Below are 24,589 nucleotides of genomic sequence, written 5' to 3'. Positions count from 1 at the left end.
ACAGAAATATGCGGTAACAAAGCAAACACGCTGGGAGAGGTTTGAGACTGATCTTGGTTCTCTGCAAGTCCTGACTCTATTGACTTGGGCATACTGTTCTTTCTCTGTGATTATTTCTGTTATAATTACTTCAAATTACAAAAAATTACATTGCACAGATAGGGTAGCATTTCAAAAACTGCAGGTGCCTTGGAAGTCAACTGTTGATTCCACTCCCTTCCACCAAATAAAATGAAGTATTTTGTGTACACTTTTATGGAGTATGGTTTTTAAGGCTTTGTCTGAAGGCAATTAATGCTCTGTATCTGCAGTAATGTCACATTTTCCTGGTTTATTAATCTCACAGTAGGCTGGAATTTAAACAGTTTTCTTATGGTACTCACCCTTGTGTTGCCAAGTAGTTCTTAGTAGTAAGGGAGAAAGATAGAAACCCTGATATTGGAAAAGGATCTTGAAGGCCTCTGTCTTTTTTTTTTTTTTTTTTTTTTTTTTTTAAAAGAAAAAAACAACACATTTTTCTGTTGCTTAAGACCTACAAAGAGAAGGGAATAACAAAAAAATACCTTAGTTCAGAAGTGCTTTTGTTATTATCGTTGTTCACTTAAATGGATGGAAATGCTTTTGTAGATTATACTCAGTGAATCAACAAATAGAGACAAATTCAGGATGATTCTTACTGTAGGTTTTTAAAATACCTGTGTACCATTATTTTATACTGCATGGAAAATCAAGAAACACCAGTTTTGCATCCAGGTTGCTGGCTCAGGCTCCAGTTTTCTTCCTTCTCCTAGCCTCAAGTCACTTCTAGTTGTAAATAGCAATTTCTTTGCCTCTGGATAGAAAACATTAAGTGAGATGCAGCAAAAACATGAAGAAAACACAGTGTGGATGTAGGTGGAAAAGCACTTTTTTTTTTTATATATATATTTTTTTTAATAGAGACTTGTTTAAAAATGCGTGTTTTGAAGACAGAATGTATAGATCCACTAACCTTCCATTTCAGCGTTCAGTTTCTAACTTCCTACACACAGTGTAAAATATATTGTCACTGTGCTTAAAGACAAGTTCTGTCTGTGGTGACTCTTATTGTCTGTTTTGATTAGAAATATTGGAAAAGTTTTAGGGTTTTCACCATAGGGCTTTCATCAAAGAAATTTGCCTCTTCTTTATAGATGCAAGTATGATCTATATTTTTGTAATGGTCTGTAGCCCACATATTGCTCAATGTGATGGCTGATGCATTCTTGAACATCTTCTATCAGAGAAGTTGGGGGTATGGGAGACTCAAATCAAACACTCACACACACACACAAAACTCCTTAATTGCCTCTTGGCATGTGGACAAGAGCTTAAAAAGAAGCAGAATATAAAAGATTAAAAGAGCATGATGACTTATTCAAAAGAGTGAAGATACGATCTAGAAGTTTGAAACAAATGTTTAAAAATAAAAAATAAAAAAAATAAAAAAGAGAAGCTTGAAATCTCTTTGCATTTCCCCCAGTTTAAGTAGGAAAACATGAAAGATGACAGTGATGTTCCATTGTTTTTCTTCTTTCTCATAATAGGAGTTTTGGAAATCTGGAGTGAATATATCACCTGGTAATATTTTTTAGGACTACCTATGAAGGTGTAGGATGTAAGATAAAGCACAAATAAATAAGATTTTCATCTTTGTTATAAATTTATTTATTTCTCCCATTGTGACTAAGTGTAGTTAACTGAGGATAAAGAAAAAGGAAGTGGATCCTAGTAAATTAGCAGGTAGTGTTTATGTTATTACCAACTGAAATTCTAAGGACTCAGGTTTATGATCTGCTTGGTTTTGAATGTGGTGTAAAATCATGATTCTGACATTTTGTGGTCATTAAAAGTCCTGTAACTTTTCTGGGGGAAACCCCTTCTGTTCTTGCCAAGTTTCGTTTTAGTTGGTTACACCATGACTACTTTATCTTCTCTGCAATTTCTCTCATTCTCATCCTGGTCAGAATTGCTTTGATTTCACTCAGCCAGGAGAGGTTCAGAATGAATATTAGGAAAAAATTATTTTCAGAAAGGGTGGTTGAGACATCAGAACAGGCTGCCCAGGAAGGTGGTGGAGTCACGAAAGAAGCAGCATGTAGATGTGGCCCTGAGGGACATGATTTAGTCGGTGTGGTGGGGAATGGACTGATGGTTGGACTAGATGATTTTGGTGGCCTTTTCCAATATGACTGACTCTATGAATCTTCAAGGTTCTTTCCAACGTAAGCATTCTGTGATTCTTTGACAAGGTGTGATGTGTTCTGTCTGATGTTTGTTCAGTCTCAGCATAGCTTGTGTTCTAACTGTGCTTCCCACATGTCCTATTTGTGACATTTATATCCCACAAGCTTCCTTCCTAGGAGGAAAGCGTGCACATAAAAAGAGGTTTTAAATGCGGAGTTAGCTTAAATACTCTTTTTGCACACTATGCTGTTTGGCCATGATACTGTTTTTCTAGCAATACTACTAACATCTTAATGCAGTACTGCTTTTATAAACACTCCGTCACTCAAAATGATTTTAACAGAACATCAGATGAAAAAAGATGAAAAATCCCTTATCTAACAGTATTCCTCAGTGAAACTCTTAATCTTTTTTGTAATCACATGGACCTTTCACCTCTGTCTTAAGCAAAAATAATTATAGGTCCTCTTCAAGGAGTTACATGAAAAATTCATCATTATTTCATTCAGATGTTTTGAAGCTAGATTTTACATGTTGTCTAAGGTGCTGACACGAGCACTTTTGGTGAGCTGCAGCAGCTGTTGTGCAGTTACCACTCCATAGATAAAGCTTTGAGACCAGCAGATTATTTATATGCCATTAACATTTAATTAGCTCACTGTACCTATGTCTTACCAATGACAGATGGATACAGTGAACACATCAGGACTAGCTAGCTTTTTAAAATGCATTATTTAAAACGTGCTTTGCTGTCTTTTGCCTTGCTTTCCTTATAGTTTGACTTTGTGATAGCTTTTATTTTAATCAGCCTTTGAATGGGCTGGAAGAGGGAAATGAGCCTCACTGGGATATATTTGAAATTGTAAGCATGCAACAATTGGCTGTTCTTTAACATGAAATACACTGGGTGGTGTTTTGATAGGCATCAATATTAATTTGAAGGGAGAGTTTGAGGAATTTGCTTTTTTTTTTTTTTGGTGAAAATTCAGTAAATTGCAGAAAAGTTGAAAAATCAGAAGCAGCAAACAGTATTATGGAAAAGCACGCAGTTTCAACCCTTTTCCCATATGTTCTTTGTTCACTGAGGAAAGTTTAAATCTGCAGTTCATTTTCTGATCAGGAAAATGCTTTTTACGACTGTTGAACAGAAATGACTGGAAACAGTAGATGCTTTGTGCACAGAGTCTAGAACAGAACTTAAAACTTTGATCCTTAGTCTGCCACAAATATTATGTTCCCTTTTTAATCAAGTTTATGAAGTCAGCTAAGTTCAATGTGAACTGTACTCATTCCCACACATGCCTGAGGTGTAGATCTTCAATGGTTTAACAAGGACATACAAGAAAAAGAGCCGTTGTGACATTCTGTTTTTCTTTTCGTGCCTCAGCTTAAGTTTATATTGATGCCATCAATAAAAAAGTCTCAATAAATTGTATGGTCTAGCAGATTGCATCTTTAGATACAATCTTTGGTGTCTACTTTGCTAAAATGATGACTGTTGATTTCTTTATGATGAAAACCTATCTTTAAAAGACAAAACAGAAACTCCAGTCAAGTCAATATGTATTTTTATCAGCATTGTGGGGCCCACAAGAATGCTATCCCAAGAAGAAGATAATCTGTAAAATGGAGAATTCCATATCATATAAAGCTGAGCTAGTCTGTAAGGACAAATCACTGCTTTAGTAAGTGAAGGTCTGAAAGACATAAGTTTGTTGCCCTTCCTTAACTCTGCCTGTTGGGATCTGTCAGTCAGTTCATTTACTGCTCTTTCATGACCTAAATGGTTCACCTGGGAAGTCAGTAGTGAAAATGTCCTCATAAGCCCAGAGCCTGCCTGCCTGCCTTCTATGATACATCACTTCATAGGCATAGGAAGAGGGAGTAAATTTGAAATGAAGGAAAGGCACTGTGAGAGAAGCTGGTTTATAAACCTGTGCCTGGTATAATGAATCACTGAGAATGGAGGGATACGTTGAAAAGTATACCTTGTTGACTGTACCAGTTGTGTAAATGCATGTGTGAAAACCAGGTGAGAAATGTTTTCTCATAAGTACTACATATGAAATGTCGTTTATTGAATATATGTTCTTGTGAACGTGAGATTTGAAAACGAAAAAGGCATCGCTGGTGTTTGTGTTTACTGTAGCACAAAAAATCAGCCTGGCACTACTTTCCTTACTAAATATGAAGCCAGACACCTAAACTTGTGTGTTGGAAGAATGAGTACTCTCATTCAGACAATTCCACAGAAGGACTGTTTTATTTATTGAAAAATCTAAAGTAACATTTATGAGTGAAAATTTCAATTTACAGCCCCCAGAAAGGGGAGGAAATACAGATGAATATATTCTGATTGTTGTTGTTGTTGTTTGCATATGTTTACATTTTTTTAAGAACAAAATGAGCTGTATTGCTTTCTTCATAAGTCTCTTTGAGCTACTCTTTTACCTACTAAAATTCCATTATGCTTCCTGATGACTGCATGCCCCTCGGGATATTGCCACATATAAATTCAGTTTTTGTGAAATTAATCTCTGTAAAATTGGATAGTAAACAAAAGCAGCAAAGCTCTTGAAGAAAATCTGTTGACTTGAGCAATTACATATGCCATTTCAGTGTTGCCAAAGAATGATCACATCTCAAAGGTATTATTTACATATAAGACTATATGACCTCCTGCCTAAAACTCTCAACCATATCAATATTTGAGTGCATTTGCTCATAGTAACCACAGTTTGACATATCTCGTCTTCCTGTTTGCAATTAGCAATTCACAGTGTAATTTGTTTCTCTCCTGGTTTGACTTCAAAAACTACTTCAAAATTTAAAAATAACATTATTTTATTCTTTCAATTTCTGCCACCTAAATAATGGTGTGTGGGAACGTGTGAATGAAGCTAGCCCACTAAGCAGGATTTATCTAGTTGCTGGTATTGTGATATTAGAAGAGAATGTCTGAGTCCTTACGTGCCTCTGACAGAATCTGTTCCCAGGTTCTCAGAATAAATGGCATTATGTTTATCTATGGAGCATTAAAATGATGAGGAAAGAATATCCAGCTATGGATCTTAACTTCAATAAAATATGATGGAAATGATTAATTTTGTGGTTCTACTTTAAAAATCTGAAAGTGGTCTGATAATATATGCTACTTCCAAGCTAAAGTTATTGTGCTTTATTTGAGTGGGGAGAAGAATTTAATCAAATTATTTATACTCAGAGCTTTCTATGAGAATACCATATGTCACAACAAATGGGTGTCACTGGGCATGAACTGAAAAATGAAAGTACAATGCTTTTGAAACAACTACACAAAATTATACAACTCTCTTAAGATCCAAAGCATACTTTTTAATCTCTTTTTTTATCACCATATTAAATCTTCTTTCTGACAGCTCAAAGGAACTTACTGTGATTTAAGGAGTGAATCTTTATCAGTAGTTGACAGGCAGAAAAAATGATAAGGCCATACAAACAGTTATTTATAATAGCATTTAGCTGGAAAGTGGCAATCACTCAGTATATGATTTATGTTATTTTTCAGGGCAGTAGATATACCTTCTGCAGTCCGTCAGGCACTTCATATAAGCCTGCTTCTGAAGCATGAAAGTTAGCCTGATCATTGCAGAAAGAACAAGATAAATGCAAAACTGGATACAGTTCTGTAGCAGATAGTGCAATTGCAGATTCTTGTCCTGTTTATTAATGATAATTTCATTATGAAGTCAAGCTGATATTTTACCATTCTGGCTTTTTCTTTTTTTTCTACATTTTTAAAAATTTTTCTACATTTTTTTTTTTTTTTTTTTTTTTTTTTTTTTTTTTTTTTTCCTTATTCCCTCCTCAACACAAACACAGACTTTAATTTTCCTGAATTGCACACAGTGCCCTGATACTGATACTGGCACAGAATTTAGCCTGTTAAAATAAATGGGAGCTTGGCGCAGCCACTGAATGTTTGCCTGTTGGTGATGGAGTGGTAGAATTAACTTCTTTCATTTCCTTCCTTTTGGTTTTCCTGCACACTCGCTCCACTTGAGGAATTCCATGTACTGCCATTGGATGCTTTTATTTTAGTCATTATTTTGGGTGGAAAAATGGATGTTCTATTCCTGTAGTGTTTTTTGAGAAACGTTGTAAAAATCTATTAATTGAAAAACCTAAAACTGCTCTCCATGTTTTGTTGCTTTGTGAGTGGGATGACAATTGGAAAACCCAGAACATAGGGAGGGCATTTTTTCCTTGCTATTCTTTCTGTTGGAATGTTTTGGTTTTGAAAAGCTATAAATAAGCAGCTGCAGTTTTAAAAGTTTAGCTGAACAGTATGTGATGCTTTTGAATCTTGTCTGTTCCCATTTTTACTTCCCCCTCCGTTGGCAGTTGACCATACAAAACTATCATTCTGTCAGTGCTTCCTCAGCTGGTCTGTAAAAGTGGTACGCTCTACAGGCATGCAGTCTAAGCTGACTGGAACCTCAAAACCTTCAGCAGTCATGGCTGGTTATTCTGGAGTGTGACCTCTGGTAGTGATAGTCTGGGATAACAGTGAACGCATTCCCCTGGGGATTCTCTAATAGATATTTTTTGAAGTCAATAGAATGTACAGTTCCAAATACTGTAACATTGTGAATATTCACCAAAAAGATGATATCAGGCTGCTTTAGTGAATTAGCTGTTCTGACCAGGATTATATCCTTAGCAATTAATTGCTGAAAGTTGAAGGCAAGTATTACTCATTCAATAGTCACAGTCTAAGATGACTCATTATGAATTAGCTTTCCTGTCAGCAAATGAATGTTTTCTCATTTTTAATCCTCCAAGTTTGTACTCTCCATCAACTCCTGTCTATGAGCCAGTGCCTTACACAGTAGTGGTGAATTATTAAAATTCTGCCCAAAAGTGTGTACTGAAAAAGACAACCTTTGCTACAAGAATTGTATTCTTTAAGCAGCTGGGGCCTTAGACCAATATTGTTGTGCCCTGCAGGAAAGCAAAAGCATCCTAAAAACCAGCTGTTATTGTTGCATGAAGGATATAGGAGAATACTGCATTTGACCTTTGCTTCTGCAAACAGATTTCTGCTCTATGTGGCCCCTCTTGTTGTTTTGTTTGTTAAAGCTCTCTTCTACTGTGCCTGCACAGTTGATGATTTTACAGTGCCTTTCACAACAAGCACCAGTTAATCGTAAGTTGCTAGATTTATAGTTAGATCTTTTTCAGTCTCTTAGTAGAATACTTTAATAGGAGTTTCAGTGCTTCGAGGAAGAAATGTTAACTAGCCTACTAGCTGAGTCTCCTCATTATATTGCCATATGCTCAGCTACTCAGATGAAATGAATAATTTTCTGCCATGGTGAGAATAGCTCTACAGAAGCCCTATAAGCATCCAGTTAGGTAATTCTGCCTGAAATGTTTTTAATACATGCATTTTTAATACCGGTTTAATGTGGTCTGCTATGATGTTGCCATCACACGTAAAATGACATATCTGTTAAGAAATTTGTTTGAATTCATTTTGAGCTCACTGTGTTAGGCTGTATATGTGTAACTAATGATTCATGGAGGTGTATATCTCTGTTGCGTGATATGCATCAGTTGTTTGTATAATTAGGTAGAGGCACTGAATATAGACTGTGAAATAGAAATACTCAAGCGGAAATCCTAATCTGCCACAATAATTTAAAGAAAGGATTGTCATTGCCTCTTGTAAATCTTGAACAGACTGTTCTCTTGTAAAGCCACAACAGCATAAAATTTACCTCAGTGAAATAGAAGTTCTTTTCTAATATCCAGGAATTTATCTGTTGTAGAAAAAGGTATTTTATAAATTAAAAACCAGTAAAAATTTTATGAGAATTGATTTTTTAGGGAGATGTAAAGATGTCTAGAAACTATGAAATGAGTTGAGATGGTTCTAAATTGCATTGGCATTGCCAGTGGAGAAGACAGGAATGTACATAAAAATAACCGGAGAAAAATGTAATAGCTCATCTTCTTCCCTGTCTCCACCCCAATATATTTCCCACCTCTTGATTAGATGACTCATCTGAGAGTCAAATGCTTGAGATTTTCTTAGAATTGGATATTTTACTTTCGTGACTCTGTTGCACATTTTGGCTTTAGCAGCCATAACTCAGTAAAAAGAGCAATTTAGACTGGTGGAGCAAACTTGGATTCTATCAGATCCAAATTCCAGAACTTTCTCAAATACTTTATATTTGATCCCCCTGTGGAGTTTCACTTTCATGTTGTTTAGAGCCTTGTGCTTGAAGAAATGTCGTGGTCTTTGTCATCAACTGTGATTTGAATCTGTAGCTATTTATTTTTTTTCCATATTTCTAGTTTTGAACTTCCTGTGCATTATCTTGTTAAAGATCATTTGAAATAGAGGGAAGTTTGTCATTTCTTACATCTTAGCACATTATTGCCAATTTATCATGTTGTTTGGCATTGTGTGACTGCATGATGAAGATCAAACATTATTTCTCAGAGTCATATGACAAACCAGTGCTAAATTATTGAGTCTTACTTGACAGTTGTTAGTAGTGCAGAAATCCTTTGAGTCATCAATTTCAAAACCTAAGGGTATTAAAAGAAGCATTGCTTTACCAAGCAAAACAGTGAAATAAATTGTTACGTGTACTGTGCTGGCATATATGGCGTGTTGATTTGCTTTCCTGTCTTTGTCTCTCTTTTTTTTTTTTTTCCTCCTCTTTCTCCTCTGCTTATTTAATTTATCAGTATTTTGCCGTTCTCAAATGAGCATAAGTAGTTATCTTGCTAATAATTGTGTGATTGTTTTCCAACAACTTTTTGCCAACTTTCTAATGAACAAAAGTCAAGACGAAAGGATCTAAAGTAATAAATTATAACATTTATAGGTGCAAGACAGATTCTAGGTTTGCTTTTTTAATTCATCGTCTCAATATAGGTAAGGTTTCACAGTGTCTACTGGACACTGACAAGGAATGTCTGTTTGGGGAACGTAATTTGTGGTGGATTTTACTTTTTCTGGTACTCTTTTTTTTGTTTTTTCTGTGTAATAATTTTTTGCACTAAGTATTTACTGTTTTTTTGGAGTATTATTTCCATTAAGCTCAGCTGGGGATTCAGAAGCAAAGTCTACATAGTGTGAAAATAAAGTGAAGAGAGTTGTGGTTCTCTTCTGTTTCTATCTGTCATTGTGTCTGCTCATGAAAGATATTACAGTATTTCCCTGGGAGCAGTTGCTTGGAATCAGTGATGTCTCTTTCCTTGATACCAGCTGAAACATTAGTAGATTTGTTGCAAGATTTGCCAACAAAGCCTGGTTATGTTAAGACATAATTTTTATCCTAAAATATTTCAGATCTAGATCATGTCAGATATTTTGTTCCATTTGTCCTACCATTTTGCTTGTGGGTTGGTTAATTAATTAATTAATTATTTTTATTATTATTTCTTTTTAACCACTGTTCTGGAATTATGGATTCACTTGCATTTATTTATTTTTTAATACTGTGGCCTTCTTATATTGTCTCTGTGGTATGATAAATTAAACTAATTTCTGCAAAAGTCTAAGCATTTCATTATTAAAGATTAATATTTTATCACGGTTATGACACAAGCGGCACTTAGATTAATAATTCATTTCTTCACATATGATGAGATAATACTACATTGTATCTCTTCTAACTGCACATGGTGTTTATCTGGTTTGTAATTGTTTCATAGCTCTTTAACTTTTAAATTAATAAATTAAGGTATTACTTGACACAAGCAATTCTGCCTTTATTTAGACAATTGAAATGGATTACTGAGGTGTTTATATATGGCATATCTACTCTTGTTAACCACGTGTGAAATCCATATACTTAAGTTAATATCTACTATCAGCAAACAGTATGGAATGTAGTTATCCTATATAGTTCATATATTCTTACATACTTGAGCAGTAAAAATTATGAAACATATGGAACTATGGAAGAGGAAAGGAGAGAGAAGTGGCAGGGTAAGCAGATGCTCAAATGAAAACTGACTTTGGATTTCTCTGACCACAATTTTTATTGAAAATCATTCTAACTTAGGAAAGAACACAAAAGGGTATGTGGAAGTGATGTGCAGATGGATATTCGGAAATGTATACGTAAGAAGAAAAGAAGGATTTAGATGACACCATATATGAATCATAACATCAAGAAATCCCTGACATCAGTCATAGAATAATTTAGGTGCAAAGGGATCTCTGGAGCTGTGTTGTCCTTTGCTCTGACCAGGTCCAGTTGGAGCCTTGTCCATTTTAGCTGGGAATATTTTATAGAGTGGAAGTATTACAGTCTGTCTGAGGTCCTCTTGCAGTGTTTAACTACTCTCACAAGGAATAATTTATTTCCATACATCTGATAAGAGTTATCTATTGCATCTGCATCTTGCTGTTTCCTGTCTTCTCTGCACTTGAAAATTAGGTTGTTTTAGACAGTAACAAGATGTTTTTTAAGGCTTGACAAACCCAGCTCTCCCAGCTTCTTCTGATATCAGCATCCAGTGGCTTTGCTCTAGTAGATATCTGTTGTCCTTAAAGCAGCAGGGCCTGGACTGGACATGGTTGCACAGTGGTGCTCCATGTTGGTACAGAAGAAAACAGCTTTTGCTTCCTCCCTTTTACTTGGATTCATTTCTGTGAAATGTATAGTAGAGCATGTTCTAGTGATTTAGATGCTTAACTGCAATAAACAAAATGAGTTATAATCTAATGGCTATAATTTGTAATACAGCTGTTTTGACAATACAGATTGTAATCTTATGATTTTGTTTGTCTCTGCCATCCAAATAGTACCTGTATATGAAAGAGATATAAGACATTTCTTCTGCATTGAGCAGTTCCCATAGATTACTTAAGGGTTGCACTTCTGAGCCTGGTCTACTTTTAAGCAACTTCTTTTTCTCCACTCATTTTTATAATACCTTCAGGTGCCTAAGGGTGGTGGTTTCTGCTCCAGGAGCTGGGTTCTCAGCATCTGTCACCATGTTCTGTGTCACAACCTTTAAATATCTTTTGGATCTCATCACAAGTGACTGGATCACTCTGCATAATTTACTTGACATATTTAGCTTGTTTTTCTTGCTTAATGTTTGTGAAGGCTGTACATTTTGAATAACTTCAAAGAATGGCTTTGCCAGTTGTTTTAAAAATCACCTAATTATAGGAAATTCATACTCTAGATACAAAATTTGAGCTCTTTTGCCCAGTTGTTCTTATTCTTTCCCTTGCTATTTGAATTCCTTTTACTGCATTAATGTAACTTCCCAGCTTGCAGGCTGAAGACCACAAGCTGATGTGACATATTTTAAGGAATTCTTTCTAGTTAGGAAATTTAGTCCTCACCAAAACATGCTTTTATGTCACCTCCTTGTTTAAATATATGGTCCATATACTTAATTCTTCGTTCTTTACAGTAATGTCACTATGCAAATATGTATCTGTAGCTATCAAAGGAAAAGGAATGTATTCAAAATTTAGTTAAAGCTTGTGGAATGTAAGTCAGGGCTGATGGGTAAACTAATAACCTGATGTGACAGGGATTACTGTGCTTTTTAGTTACTGACAAATTATATTGCATCACCACTTACATGAATAAACTTTGACTCAGGTGAGGTTTGTGTTTTCCTGTAGAATCTTTTTACAGTTCAGGTGCCTCAATGTGTGCATGTGCAAATATATATACATATATTCTAAATAAAGTGATAAAGCTGAGAAAGTACAGGCTACCTTTTAAACCGTTTTAAGCTGAGAATACTGTAGTGTTATCTATTGACTATTAAAATATTGCCTTTCAGATTATTTATCATGGGGAATTTTTGGTTTATTTAATGTTACCTTAGAGTATGAGCAGGATGCAAGAACAGAGCCATACTAGGAGCCATTTATTTTCTTTTTTCCCAAATGAGTTGTGAAATATGAGGGGATGTTCAAGATCCATTTGGGATGGAGAGCATAGGGGGGATATTCTTTTGTAAAAAGAAAAAGGAGAGATTGAGAAGAGGATTGTGTTTAAGAACAGTCTGAAGAACTTGAATGCTGGGTAACCTGGGTCTCTTCAGTCTTGGGAAAAGAAAACAGAGAGGAATCTGATAATTGCTTATGAATATCTAAAGGGAGATAGCAGGCAAATGGATGAGGCCAGGCTCTTCTTGGTGGTATATAGCAATAGGACAAGGAGTAATGGCCTAAAGCTTGAACGTGGGAACTTCTATAATAATATGCAGAAGAACTTCTTTCCAGTAAGGGTGACAGAGAATTGAAACAGGTTGCACAAAGAGGTAGTGGAGTCTCCTATGGAAATATTTGAGACTTATCTGGATGCCTGCCTATGAAACCTACTGTAGGGTACCTTCTTTAGCAGGAGTGTTGGACTCAATCTCTTCCAGTTCCTGTGATTCTGTGAATTTAGACCCATAGAACAGGCAGTTTTTTTCAAAAATAGGATTTTGAAAATGCTGCCTTTTCTTAATACAAGCAGGGAGTTAGGATACGTTTTGGATTTTGACCTATGAGTAGTCCTTTTTAGGCACTGAATTATTTATAAGGTTGTCGTAAGCCATAGAAGATTTAATGAGCTAGTCTTTCAACCCTTTGACAAAATTTGCCGTTGAACAGGATGTGTTTACAGGTGTCTGTCACTGCACTCCACATCCCTTGAAGTGCTTTTATCTCAATTTAACAGATAAAAACCTGTTAGAGTGGCAGGCAGAACATAGTCAGTAGAGCTCTTCAGTTTCTGAAATCATTCTCCCTTGGGGCAGTTCATGGGGATGTGAGTCCAGCAAGCGTTGGGCATAGACATTTGTGAGGCATTTTGCTGAATGGATGATTTTTACCTTTCCCTCCATTTCCATTTGTTTTTATCTTTTTTTTGTTTTTGTTTTTGTTTTAGAGATAGGCTACTGGTTAGGCTGCGGTTGGACTTGGTGATCTTCAAGGTCTTTTCCAACCTGGGTAATTCTATGATTCTATGATTTCCCCCACAATCCCAACTTTTTCCACATTTTTCCCTTCATTCCCACATTTTCCCCCCTTTCCCCCAACATTCCCAATTTTTTCCACCATTTCCCCTACTTTCCCACCTTTTCCCACATTATCCCCTACATTCTTACATTTTCCCTACCTTTTCGACTACATTCCCACCTTTTCTCACACATTCCAAACATTTATTTCCTTTTCCCCACATTCCCACTTGTCCTTTCCTACCCTCCAGATGAAAGTAAGATAGTTCTCTCTAAATGAGCTCTAAGAAAAGTAAAAAGCTTGGTGTGTAAGAATTAATCAGTAATTACCCATTGCATCACAAAATATTTATTTCTTAGTAAAGGTCAGATTTTGATGCAAAGTAGAAATAATTAAGCATTCTTTTGAGTGAATGCCCCTGTTATATTTTAGGTTTGAGTAAGCAAAGAATATAACTTCCTGAAAGTAGGAGAGGCAATACAGTGTCTGGGTGGGTTTTTTTTCCCCCTTTTTTTGTATATAATGACGCAATTGAAGACAGGCTCCCAGATCATGATGTTCTCAGAAATATTCTGTAGTTTAGACTTAAACAAGAGCCTTCACACATCAAGAAGAAAGTGAGAAGTGTATGTATTCAAGTCAAGCTCACAGACATTGTACTTCCTTTCCTTTTCTTCCTCCCCCTTCACCCTCTCTTCCCACCACATTGCTGGTAATGATTGCATCAATGATAGGAAAATCATCAAGTTAAGCTTCATGCACAATAATGAAGTTGTTTTGATGCAGATAGGGCTCAGTTGCTTTACTTTCTCATTTGTGCCCATCTTTAGTAAACTGACAAATCAAATTTAAGCTGGAAAGCAGTGTACAAAGCCAGTTAAAGAAGTAGACTTCCTTCTTGCTTAGTAGCCTTGAGGGATTAATATTTAAAAGTGTAGAGTAACATTTTTAGAGGAACATCTCTTTGTATCTGTAACTGAAATAGAATCTAAAATGCTGGAGGATTGCCAGCTGTACTGAGGTTCTTTGAATGAAGCCCAGACTCTTGGACAGATGCAGAATCGCAGAATGGTTGAGGTTGGAAAAGAGCTCTGTAGGTCATCTAGTTCAGGTTCCAACTAGCTGAGGACCATGTCCAGATGGCTTTTTAAGATCTTCAAGGAGGACACTTCACAACCCAGGTCAGTGCTCCAACATCAGCACAAATATTCTTCCTCATGTTCAGGTGGAACCTCTTGTTCCAGTTTGTGCCCATTACTTCTCCTTGCAATGGGTACCACTGAAAAGAGCCTGGCTCCATTTTTACTGCATCCTACCTTCAGGTATATGTAGACATTGATGAGATAACTAATCACTTCCCAATTTGTTCTTCACCTGTATTTTTTTCTGAAGCCATGTGGTGCCTTCAGCACTTTGCCATAAGAGCTTGAGGTTGGAACTTAGCAATTGTGTAGATCAGTGGCATGTTCATTCTCTTAGCTCTGTTTACTGGGGAAATTTGTGCATTCCCAATTTTGGTCACTTAGACAGGAACTAAGTAGTAAATGTGGTTCTAGCAAAAGGATCACTTTGACTACAGGAGAGGGTGCAGCCTTGAGAGTCTGGGAGCACAGGTAAATTACCTGCTAGTTAGCACAGTCAGAGGCCTTGTAAATGGGATGCTTATTCCTGGAAAAAATATTTTTAACAAGTATATAAAAAAGTAGTAAATGACACTGTAAGCAGGAGAACAGCTTTTTAACTGTAAGCGCAATTCTAAACACACTTCCAAGTGTTTCTTTTTTAGCATGTGACAGTTTCACATCCATTTTAAATCTAAGCTTTCATTTTTTTTTTTTTTTTTTTCATAGTTGTGCCTGTGTATCGTTTTGTTTCAATCCAGGAGACTGTAATAGGCTAAGGTATATCATTGTACAGTTCTAGGCAATACAAACTTTGGCTTTTATATAAACAGGTCTAAGCAGTACTAAGTTGATGCTGAATTCCTCACCAACTCTTCACCATTAGAAGTTTCAGGTAGGAAATGGGTGTGGAAAATCCAGTCATTGATGGAAATAAACGTTTTAAAATCTTAATGGATGGCATTTCTTTAATAGGTTGAAAGAGACTCAGAATCACATAGTAAATAGGTTTTGACACCTTTTATCATCAGACACATAGTCTGTGACAGCACCTTCGCACCACTAAATGTGTTTGTTTATTGAGCACGTAAGGAAATGTTTGTGCCTTACCAGCAGCATTCAAATTTATGCTTTCTCCTCTTTAAGACTGTTCGTGCAGGTGGAGAAATGTCATTGAAGTTGGTGTCATACTGAGCCCAGGCTGGACCAGTGCTTACACTTGTTTTCCTGTAGGAGACTTTCCAGGTTGTAGAAGGAGAGGAATCAATTTTTCTCAAGGCTCACTTAAATTCAATAAGCTTGGGATTTTACTTTTTCTCTGACAAAAATAACATCACTCATTGTTTTTTAATGTTCATCAGTTTTTAAAGCAGAAACAAATGGGTAAAACACAGTGGTAAAGACAGACGTAAAGAGACTTACATAATATTAAGAATGAAAATTGTAGATTTAGAGCACTGGACTGTCAGGTTGTATAGTTCTTTGAACAGATCTGCTCTGAATTTAAAATGATTTATTTATGTCAGGTTTTTTTGTTTGTTTGTTTTTGTTTTGTTCTTTGTTTTTTGCTTAATTGCAAATACTTAAAATGAGAGCTCATGAGTGAAGATTTCCTGCAAATAATAAGGTTTTATAACTTTCCTATTATGGACTGAGTGCTTGAATATACTGTGCACAGTCAGATCAATTTCATTTACACTGGAAGAATGCAGGTTTAAATAGCTCAGTTACCTAACTCATCATTTTCCACAGCACTTAGCATTCTTCTCAGTCAGTTTATAGCATTTGAATAAACAATTCAGAAAGCTTGGGTATAACACAATTGCATGATTATGCTTTGGTTACTTGGTAATTTAAAGCTATTTTCTTCCAATTTGGAATTACAACTTTTATTGGCAGATATGTAACTAAGTGTAAGCTGGATACCCTCAAAATATTTTCTTCTGGTTCAAGCTTTTAATGGTTTCTTTCAACTTAAAAATATAATGCAATTTTATAAAATGCAATTGTATTAGCAAGAACTATTTCCAACTTAAATACTTTTATTTATTAATTTTTATTGATAGAAATAAGCTGTTTGTTCTGGTTGTTTATCTTTGTTTTCATTTATTTATTTATTTATTTATTTTGGAAAGGAGAAATCCATTAAATTGGATAGGGGTTTTCGTTATTTATTTATTTATTTATTTATTTTCTTTAATCTATTTTGCACCCAGGTGAAGTTATTTGTATTGTGACATTCTTGGTTTAATCCCATGATGATGGATTTCTGGATAATTCTAAGTTGATCACCTCTTGTGTTTTCTACTGTTTTAGAGACTTTCCCTCTTCCTGCTGTAGCTGGTGGTACTTTATCCCACATAGCATTTAGTAAGCTGGTCAGCTTACTTATGAGCTACCCTTCACATGCATCTTTGGGGAACAGATATTGCCCTTCCCTCTTTCCACTGGCATTCTTGAGAAAAGCAGGTAACACGTAGTACGCTTAGGGTAGTAGCAAGGTTAGGTTGTGTTTGGATTTGATATTTAAGGTCTTTTCCAACCTGAGCAATTCCATGGTTCTGGAAGATCTAAGCTGTAGTTATAGAAGACTGAATCTTGGGAGGTCACCTCTATGAAGATATAAGCTACAAACAGTTGCTTTGGACTGTTAGGGACTGCTAGATTAAGTCTGAGGGAAAATCAAAGTAACTCACAGGTTCTCTGTTTATGAAATGATGATTCAACAACAGTATAACTTTTGTAAGACCAAGTGTGAGAGCCTCCCATCTCCAAACAGCATCTTATGTGCCATATCCACAACTCCACACTATGTCCTGCTCTGTGTATTCTTTTAAAGCCCTTTATGTGATTGTCTGTGCCGTGGGTTATTTAAAGGCACGGTTAAAGCAAAGAAATATTTTAAAGTATTTTCAAAGGAGTTCAGTAAGTTTTATATGCAAGTAATGCAGTGTAAAGTATCATGGCTGTATCTGTGTGTGTAGTGTTTCTCTTATTCTTGTTTTGCTATTTGCTTCTAAATACTGGATTTGATAAGAGTTGGAAATGACATTGACATGGAAGATTTCACAGCTTTACTCTGAGACTGCAGCTGTCATAACACTTTCCAAAACCATACCTTAAATTCTGTTGGCTAGCAAAGGAGAGGGCATATCACAGTACTTATGTAAGAAAGGCTTCTTCTGTGTTCTAAATTTTTGAAGACCACATAGACTGATTTATTTTTGTCAACAAAATCCTGGCCACGTTCCATCCTTCACCCAGCCCTTTCTACTACCTACAAATGCGATTTTCAATAGGAAAAAAAGAAAACAAACACAACTTGTGTGTGTATCTGGTCAAGACTGATTTACAGAAGATGTAAAAAAAAGACAAAACAAAAAACCCCAAGCCCTACTTGCTGATTTTTTCCCCTCCTTTAGTACTCTATTCCTTTGAAACTAGCATAATTTGTGCACGATTTTGTCAAAAAAAAAAAACAACTAAAATGAGATTTAAAGTCATTACTAAGAACCATGAGGCACTGCTGTGTTAATCTTCAATTCTCAAAGTTTTCTAATGAGCATAAAAAGCTTAATTTTTGAGAGTCTGTTTGCCTAATAAGGATGAATGGCTTGATTCTTTTCAGTCAGGAGTACGATAAATACATTATCTGCTTTTGCAATTGACCATAGCATAATTTCATGCTTACCAGGCAGCTAGGTTGAATGTATGTGATGTACCAAATATGTGAGCATTCAGAAATTACCCCAGTCTGCAACTCATGGGAAAATGACTCCAGTAATCAGTACCTCAGATGAAGGGGTTTTGGAGTAAACCATGGCTTTCAAGCACTAAAGGTGGGAAGGCAGTCATAGCAGGTTTAGAAGATGTTGGAAATGCAGGAAAGAAGTGGAAGAAAGCAGCAAGAAGCATATGAATATAATTGTAACATTCATGAGAGGTGATTCTCTGTCATTTGAAGCTTAAAATTCATGAAACAAAATCAAGTTTGAAAGGTACAGTCTTTGGGATGCCAGTATAAAACACAAATCTCATTGGATATCTCTTTCTTGAGGAGATTGGCTCAAAAACTGGATAAAGTCTGCACTGGAATCTGTGGTCCCCCAGTATGCAGGCCAGTAATTAAAAAGTTATCAGGGTAATCCTGCACTGATAGTGCATTAACATTGTGTCTGAGGGTTTAAAGCTTCAGGCACTGATCCTGTTGACTCTGTGTCTTGTGTTTGTTAGGACTTATATTAGCAATTCTATTGTATTACAGTTTGTCTAAGCTTAACATAAGTGGATGTATAAAGTTTGAAATAGGAAATCCATGAACGGTCTCAATTAGAAACACAGAAGGAAGTATTTATTAAATAGCTGTTGGGTGTATACTTAATTCAGCAGAGATAATGGCAAAGTCTTACTGTGTTCAGTAGGTCCAAGTTTCTAAGAGTTTTTTAGTTACATTCTTGGTTTGTGTTTAATGTAATAGATTTTTTCACATCCGCTTGAGTTTATATACATCAATATTATATATTTTCTAGATGTGTATGAATTTTTCTTATAGCATGTTCTCAGTAATGTCACAAATGTTTTTTTGATCCTTTCCATAAATATTGTTCCTGGAGATCCTGGATGTGTCCCACTGTTCCAGGAAAAAGAGTCTTGCCCCAGGCCAATAGCTAGCCAGGAAAATTTGCATAAGAATTATTCCCACAGGTAGGTTGATGCTACTTAGTCCACCAACTACAGACTGCTGTCAGAAAGTCCTTTCACCTGTATTTTCTTTTTAATCTTTACGGACAAGATTACATTTTTTTCTTCTCCAATTCTTGATTTACTTTTGTTTACTTATAGACTCTGTATATTGACTATTTATTATTACAGAAAATAATATAATACATAGTACAATCTCCTCTCCTTGAGGAGATTGTATTCATGTGTGCTGTGATTGGCAACAACAGTCTTTTCCTGGATACACCACCAAAAGCATCTTGGCTTTATCAGTTAAACCATCTTTTCTATCCAGTTTTTGTACTGTTAAGAATATGTTACACAGTCTGCACATAGAACAAACTTAAATAATAGGTTGCTCTGAAAGTAATGCTCCTATTTATTTCCATGGAAATTACAACAGGTACAAAGAGCACAATGACATTACTTGATCTTACTATAGAGCAAATTCTCAGCTGCAAAATGCGACTTATTCACCACCATTAGCTATTCATTTTTTTCCAGTGATGATCAAAAGCCTGCAATCTGGACTCTTCAAAATCAGCATCAGTGAAGGTGACAGTTGTTTCACAGCTGCTATGATGGCATCACTGCTAAGAAAATGTTGCCTGCACACTCCAACTTCTGCTGTGCTGACCTCCACTGTTTGGTGTCCAGAAATGTTCAGCCAGTGTTGATGAATGTCAGTGGGTGCCATTTGTTCCCTGATGAGGAATTCAGTGAAACGCTTTCACTTCATCTGCACTTCTATGTCAGATGCCGTTTGTCAGACTGCCCCTCTGCTGCCATCTCCTGGGGAGCACTTGCTGGCAGGTGCATGTTTGGTGATTTGGGATGTTCCTCTGACCCTCGTCATGTGTCTTTAGTTTGCTGCTTATAAAGAACTTGCAGTTTGCTTTAAAAAAAAAAGGCAATATTTGTCTTTTTTTTCAAGTCTTATATTTCATAAAGGAATTATTTATTACATTTATGTGAATGACAGGGTTAAAATTCAATTAGCTGGAAGTTTTTTTGTGTGGTTGTTGTTTTGTTGTTGTTGTTGTTTAATGTGTTCCCCCCCCACTATTCATTCATCTGTATTAGTTTGTATGAAGGAAATTAGGACCACAAGGATTTAAGATATTTTGGGCTGCATGAGGTAATATACCTTTAGAGAGGTTCTGGGGCTTGGTGCTTCACAAGTCAATAATTGTGGACAAACAGTTGAACATCCAGAAGATAAGCAAATCTGGATTAAGAAACATAAGAGAACAGCTCTCTGAAACTGAGGGAAATGAGTCCTTCGCTTGTAATATTGAAATTACACAGAAAAGTAAAGCATAAAGTACTAACATAAAATTGAAAGAAAAGTAACAAACCCATTATGAACAGCTAGTAGAAGAATGGGAGAAAATATTTGAGAGTAATTGCATACAGAATAGTACATATTCTGACATACCATATTAAAAACAGTGCCTTGCCTAAACTGGAAATGATAAAGCACCCACTACAGATGTAATAGTAATATATATGCTTGAAATGGCAAAAATGAGGGGAAAGCTTATCCAGGCAGTGTGCTGCTTGGGATGCTGAAAATTCAGTGCTGTAATGGATCATGGAAGTAAAGTAATACAGGTAGCATATCAATTGAGAGATGAAAATCTAGTAATTGTAAAATTGTATTGATTTTCTTTGCCAAAAGGCATGTTTGCAAAATCTACTTAGTTTCCCAAATTATACTGGGTCTTGAGGTGAAACAGTTGTGTAGATTTTGCTATATCAACCAGAGTGTGATGAAGCATTAAATTCATACCCTCATTTTCCCTTTTTGCAGTGTGCATTAGCACTGGTGAGATATTAGCCTTTGTGGAACAAACTATTTTGTAAATATTTGTAAATGCAAGGACAGAAAGAAATTGTTCATGTAAAATTAGAGGTCAGGTTGATTACTATTACATCAAAATATTTTTAGACAATTCATTTCCACTTGGAAGTGATCATGAAAAGAATATTTGGTACACATATCTGCGTACTGAGCAGTCAACTGCTCTTCAGTTAATCTAATGCAACACAGAACTTCCTGATGACAGTGGAATCCCATTGAGTATTAACAACACTTTTCTGAAAAATAAGAGAGAGATTATTTAAAAGAACCAAATCAGGTTGGTGGTCAGAGTTAAATTTATGTTTGTTAGCTTATGGAAGAGCGCAGTTACACATGCTTGTAATAGTGCTTTAGGGAAACCGTGCATCTCTGGAATGGCTGCATGTGTCTCTTTGCTTCAGATTTTTAACTGTGTGGGGTATTCATGTATGTAAATAAACCCTGGCTGGCACGCAATACTGTATCCTAGCATTCTCTGAATCATGCAGTATCTTTTGGGTTCATATTTAGTTGCCACAACCTAGAAGATCAGTATCACCCTAAGGCTTCTGTGGTCTACTACTTCTGCTTTTAGGCCATTCCGGACAGAATAATTTGTTGGATACAGCTCTCTTTGCTGAGAAGTAAGCCCTGGAGGCTTTATTTGCACTGCAAGAAATTAGAACTATAGTTTTTTTGCTATGCTTGTCTCTTATCTTTTATCTAATAGTGAAAGACAGTTCTCCACTGTAGACTAGAATAGAAACTTCCCAGCGCACTGAGGCCAGATAGAATTGTGAGTCAGTGGCTTGAAGGGCATTTGCCAAAACTGCAAATGAGATCTGTTACAAATGATTGAAGAGTTTTCTTTTGAAAAGGTTTGTAGCCTTTTGCAGGTGCCATTGAGGGCTACAAGCACTGACATATTGGAATTCAATAAAATTTGTTAATAAATATGTCACAGAGAGAGGGAAATTGGATCAGAAACAACTTACCTGACTATTTTCTTCCTCGAAATATATGTCTCTCTAACTAAATATCAATAGGCTGACATACCTACTTCATATATTTTTCTGCTTCTTATCTAGAAATAAGGACTTGCTTTTATGAAACATGGTAGGGATTTAGTGAGATAAATAAATCAATGCGCAGTTAAATCATTTTCAATGATGAGTCCTGGCTGCTGCTTGTAAGTTAGGGGTTAGTCTTCCTGTTTCTTTTTAAAGCTATTCTTGTTCTCTACAGAATAGAAAAAGTATTGAATAGATTAAATCATGTGGAGATATTCTTTCCTGTGTACATAGAAAGATTACTGAATATTGGTGAGTTTTTTACATTACAGGTTATGACCTCAGAATACAATAGCATTTCTTTTCTGATCTGAGGCCTGACTACTGACCAGCTTTTCTTCCAGATAATGGATTGTTTTATTTCCTTACTGCACATGCTGATAAAAAACAAACAAGAAAACAAAACAACAAACTGATATATTGAATTTAATTCTTACTGCATTTTACAAAAATAAGCCAAGGCCAACAGTACAAATTGGGAAGATGTGCATTCATAGACTATTCTAGCCAGTTGGGACCAGCAGGTCATGATGTCTGACCTCTTCCTTAAAATAAGCATAAGAATTTCATTCAGGAGCCCTTTCTCTAGTAAGATTACAACTGTGTATATAAGTAATTACCTTATTACTTCAGAAACTTTCTACAGCTTATTTGTCATTTCATATAGACTGCTTTAGGAATCTTGAGATGGTCAGGTTCTGTGTTTTATGTGCTTTTAAATTGGAAAGATACAGAGCAAAAGCATTTTTCAATTTTATTTTAGTGATTCTTGCAGTAGAGATTACCCTCTCACCTCCCACATAACTTTTCACCATTTCATGGGGCCTTCTTAAAGTTTTCTATGATTATCCATCACTTATCTAGACTACCAGAGAGAATAGTTAGAAATAACTTTTATTTTTCTAAATGCTGTTAATAGCACAACCTTAAGATGTATGGGGCTTAATTATTACAGTTATTTTTTTGTGTTGTGCCCTGTACATTTAGCAAGTGTTCCCTGACGTTGTACATTCTTGTCACACTCGAACCTTGCTTTGCCCATTTTCCATCTATGACAAAGCAAGGGTTACAGACCATAATTTCTGTTGTTCTGTGGCTTAACAACTGCTGTGGATTGACAGTGGTTCTTTGAATTTGGATCAGAGATGGGCCATCTCATCCAACCTAATCTTGGGGATCTGTTGGGAATGTTCTGTTATTTAATTTTCAGCTGTGTTTCTGCTGCACATGTGTAGTTAGCACTCAGTAATGTGTTTGAAACATTAAGACTACAATAATATTTCCTTGCAAATCTACAGGAAAGAGATGGATTTTTGATGTATTTCTAGTTTTGCTTATGCCAGAAAGATAAGTGCAGGGCTTCTCAATACTACAAACATTGCTGTGGCTGACAAATGTTTGAGGTGTTCTAATAAGATTAAGGACATGGAAAATATACGGCTGTGTGTTTGGTTTTAAATGACTTGGCACCTGATGAAGATAGCATAACATCCACTTAAGTTTATAACATTTTCTCTAAGAAGCAACCTTGATCACATGGAGCCTGTCAGCCTGACCTCAGTGTCAGGGAGGGCTGTGGGTTGTTTGTCTTGAGGGAAATTACACAGCATGTGCAGGACAAGTGGGGGATCAGGTCTAGCCAGCATGGGTTTGTGAAGGGCAGGTCCTGCTTGACCAACATGATCTCCTTCTGTGATCTAATGACCCACATGCTGGATGAGGGAAATGCTGTTGTTGTAGTCTACCTACACAGGAGGTATGCCTCCGGTGGTGCAGTGGTAGAATTGCTGCTTGCAACACCAGAGACCCGGGGTTCGAATCCCCCCTGTGGCGCAAGTGACAGAAATGCTGCTCTGCTACACAGAGGGTCTTGAATCCCGGGAGTTGGACTCGATGATCTCTAAGGTCCCTTCCAACTCACATGATACTATGATACTATGATACCTAGACTTCAGCAAAGCCTTTGGCACTGTCTCCCATAGTGTTCTCCTGGAGAAGCTGGCAGCCTGTGGCTTGGATAGGTACACTCTTTGCTGGGTGAGGAACTGGCAGGAGGGCTGGGCCCAGAGAGTGGTTGTGAATGCAGTTAAATCCAGCTGCTGGTCATGAGTGGTGTTCCCCAGGGGTCAGTGCTGGGACCTGTTCTCTTCAATATCTTTTTTGATGACCTGAATGAGGGCATTGAATTTGCCCTTTGTAAGTTTGCAGGAGCTTGAATGGGCTGCCCAGGGAGGTGGTGGAGTCACCAACTCTGGAGGTGTTCAAGGAACCTTTAGACTTTGTACTAAGGGACATGGTTTAGTGAGAACTATTGGTGATAGGTAGACAGTTGGACTGGATGGTCTTGTATGTCTTTTCCATCTTTGGTGTTCTATGATTCTGTGACATTAGGAGCCTATAATTCTATTTTTTCTAGATCATTAAATTGAAAGAAAAAAAAAAAAAAAGCTGAAGAAACCATCATCCAGAGCACTTCCTGTAATTGCTTCTCAGACTCAGTCACTCTGTGAATGTATTTCAGATTTGAGGTCATCTGCTTTGGTTGTCTCTCTGTGTAAGCATCTTTCAGAAAATTTATGGCTACTCTAATTTACTCACTCCTTTCTGTATATCTCCCTGTCCAAAGAGTTCATAGCACAGACTC

The 24,589-nt window shown here is 36.3% G+C and overlaps 1 protein-coding gene across 6 annotated transcripts in view; it reads left to right on the top strand.

Annotated features, from left to right (window-relative positions):
• Positions 1-24,589, top strand: part of CCSER1 (coiled-coil serine rich protein 1) — a 585,787-nt gene that overhangs the window by 185,017 nt on the left and 376,181 nt on the right. The gene's annotated exons all lie outside the window — the stretch shown is intronic.

Source organism: Excalfactoria chinensis, chromosome 4 (genome assembly GCF_039878825.1).
Source record: "Excalfactoria chinensis isolate bCotChi1 chromosome 4, bCotChi1.hap2, whole genome shotgun sequence".
Lineage (NCBI taxonomy): Eukaryota > Metazoa > Chordata > Aves > Galliformes > Phasianidae > Excalfactoria > Excalfactoria chinensis.
This window is presented reverse-complemented; position numbering and strand designations above follow the sequence as displayed.